Below are 3,421 nucleotides of genomic sequence, written 5' to 3' on the forward strand. Positions count from 1 at the left end.
CAGCTATCCTACAAACATGCCCTTGGGGCCAGCTCACCCAAACCCCTTATACCAGGAGCAGTTCCATTGGGCTGTGTGATCAAGGTGTAGGCCATGCTCTCCACAGTGTTGCCGCTGGTGAGAGATGGAGGCCAGCTTCCCTCAGTGAGACATCTAGTGTCGGGCAGGGCCAGTTATTCACGTGCCTGGACATCTACTTCCCAGATTTCAATTAACTTGATTTGAATTTCATGAATCCTAGACATAAGACAGCTTTGTCTACCAGGCCATGCATCAAGCTAGGGTGAACCAAGCACATCCATCTGCTCTGCCCCTGACTGATATAGAAACAACACTACCAACCAGCTGGCTCTTGGCCCATTGCCAGGGGGTCAGGGGGTATTATTATTATTACTATTATTAGTAGCATTAGTATTAGTATTAGTATCTTATGTGTCTATGTGCTTACATGTCATGCGGGGAGTTGATACATGCTAATGTGCATCTGTGGAGCTCAGAGGACAAATTTGTGGAGTCAATTCCTTCCTTCAACCTTTACATGGGATTCTGTCTTTAAACTCACATTACCAGCCTTCTGGGGACAAGAACCTTCACAAACAAAGCTATCTCACTTCACTCGCTCACTTACTTTATTTTAGATATAAAGCCACAAATTTTAGAAAAGGTTTGTTACAACATGAGATGACTCCTTGGAACAGAATTGGAACGTATTGCAAGTATTTATTTAAAGAAATGGAATTAGCACCAAAGCATTGGAACCTCTGCTTCGAGGGGCCACAGCCTGAACAAATTTCTCATTCCTGAGCTCAGGACATCTGACTGATCTGAATGTTAGTTTCCTATGTGCTTTTTCTTTGGAACTCAGGCAGATCTCTGTGAGTTCAAAATCAGCCAGCGAGACCCTGTCTAAACAAACAAACAAACAAACAAACAAACAAGAAAACAAAACAAAACAGAACAAAAAATTCCACTTCTTTTGGCTTTTCTTCATTGAAATGATGGAGTAAATTAGCCATGAGATTTCATTTTGTGAGTTTCAAACATGTACACTGATGTCAGAGCTTCACACTTTATTAGAAAATTTGAAGAAATACAATTATTTTTTCAATCCCAGGCTCTGATGGCAGCCCATGGGGCAGCTTGCAACATTGCTTTCTCCAGAGTCAAACATTCCATTGCTTTCTCCCCAGGAGCTGCTGCAGTATCACTTAGTGTACATGAACAGCACATCATTAGCCAGGCACCACCAGATCTTCAAAACAAAGACACTGCTGAAGCTGAATTAGATGCTCTCCCTCTAGGAATGAGCACAAGGACGCCATATCACACCAAGACAGCCAAGCAGGAGCACAGAAAAGTCATCGCTAATTTCAGTTATTTCCAAACATCACAGTATTCATAGTCGTTGTGCATTTTGCCTCATGCCCTGTATCTTTCCAACTCTAGCAAAAACGATATGTGCACAGGAGGTTAAAAGAGAAATCTATTTAGATTTAATGATAAGAAAATTAGTAGTCACTGGACCCCTCATGTACGTATTGATAGCTGGGTTTGATTTTGATTTCCACTTAGCTCGGCCACTGACATAGTTTAAAAGCAGAAAAGTACTGTAGAGTTCCCTTTTTATGGTGTGTTGTGAATTTTATCTAACTAAACCCTACATGATTTTGGTAAGATTTAATTTTGGGACAATGACTTACAGTAACATATTGAAGATGACAGTTAATGTGATGTTATTTGAAGAAGACTACTTCACAATTAATAACAAGGATGTCTGTTGTGTGTCCCTTCTGAATTTTAATGGATTTTTTTTGCCTTTCTAACTAGTCATGATTTTCCTGAATAATAAAACCATTTCTTTTTGGAGAGAGAATTCTTGGAAACATTGGCTGGATGGGTTTTATTGTTGTTTGATTTTATATCTGCTTTGAGCAATTCTTTGCTGTATGTGCTGTTTATACATAAGTCTTTGGGTAGCTTCTGGGCTTCTGTTAGGACCTCAGGAGGCCTTTGTTGTTATACTAAAGCTTGGAAATGATCAGGTTTTTTTATTGATATATTTTTTATTTACATTTCAAATGATTTCCCCTTTTCAGGGTCCCCACTCCCCGCAAGTCCCATAAGCCCTCTTCCCTCCCCCTGTTCCTCAATTTACCCCTTCCCACTTCCCTGTTCTGGAATTCCTCTATCCTCTTGCACTGAGACTTTCCAGAACCAGGGGCCACTCCTCCATTCTTTTTGGGCATCATTTAATTTGTGGATTCTATCTTGGGTATTCAAAGTTTCTAGGCTAATATCCACTTATCAGTGAGTGCATACCATGATTGATCTTTTGAGACTGGGTTACCTCACTTAGTATGATGTTCTCCAGCTCCATCCATTTGTCTAAGAATTTCATGAATTCATTGTTTCTAATGACTAAATAGTACTCCATTGTGTAAATATATCACATTTTTTGTATTCATTCCTTCATTGAAGGACAAATGGGTTCTTTCCAGCTTCTGGCTACTGCAAATAGGGCTGCTATGAACATAGTGGAGCATGTGTCCTTATTGCATGCTGAAGAATCCTCTCGATATATGCCCAGGAGGGTCCTCAGGAAGTGTCATGCCCAGTTTTCTGAGGAACCGCCAGACTGATTTCCAAAGTGGTTGCACCATCTTGCAATCCCACCAGCAGTGGAGGAGTGTTCCTCTTTCTCCACATCCTCGCCAACACCTGCTGTCTCCTGAGTTTTTGACCTTAGCCATTCTGACTGGTGTGAGGTGAAATCTCATGGTTGTGTTGATTTGCAATTCCCTAATGATTAATGATGTTGAACATTTCTTAAGGTTTTTCTCAGCTCTCCGAAGTTCTTCATGTGAAAATTCTTTGTTTAGCTCCGTAATCCACTTTTTAATGGGGTTATTTGGTTCTCTGGGTTCTACTTTTTTGAGTTCTTTGTATATATTAGATATTAGCCCTCTGTTGGATTTAGGGTTGGTGAAGATCCTTTCCCAATCTGTTGATTGACTTTTTGTACTTTTGACAGTGTCCTTTGCCTTACAGATACTTTGTAGTTTTATGAGGTCCCATTTGTCAATTCTTGATCTTAGAGCATAAGCTATTGGTGTTCTATTCAGGAACTTTACCCCTGTGCCCATGTCCTCCAGGGTCTTCCCCAGTTTCTTTTCGATTAGTTTCAGTGTGTCAGGTTTATGTGGAGGTCCTTGATCCATTGGAGTTGAGCTTAGTACAAGGAGATAAGAATGGATCGATGCGTATTTTTCTGCATGCTGACCTCCAATTGAACCAGCACCATTTGTTGAAAAGACTATCTTTTTTCCACTGGATGCTTTCAGCTCCTTTGTCGAAGATCAAGTGACCATAGGTGTGTTGGTTCATTTCTGGGTCTTCAATCCTATTCCATTGATCCGCATGC

The 3,421-nt window shown here is 40.6% G+C and overlaps 1 non-coding gene across 1 annotated transcript; it reads right to left on the bottom strand.

Moving 5' to 3' along the window:
* Nucleotides 1-228: 228 nt before the first annotated feature.
* LOC127683895 (small nucleolar RNA SNORA48) lies at nucleotides 229-372 on the bottom strand. Its single transcript, XR_007977678.1, has one exon. It is a non-coding gene; the product is annotated as a small nucleolar RNA SNORA48 (small nucleolar RNA).
* Nucleotides 373-3,421: the final 3,049 nt, after the last annotated feature.

This window comes from Apodemus sylvaticus, chromosome 4, assembly GCF_947179515.1.
Source record: "Apodemus sylvaticus chromosome 4, mApoSyl1.1, whole genome shotgun sequence".
Taxonomy (NCBI): Eukaryota; Metazoa; Chordata; class Mammalia; order Rodentia; family Muridae; genus Apodemus; species Apodemus sylvaticus.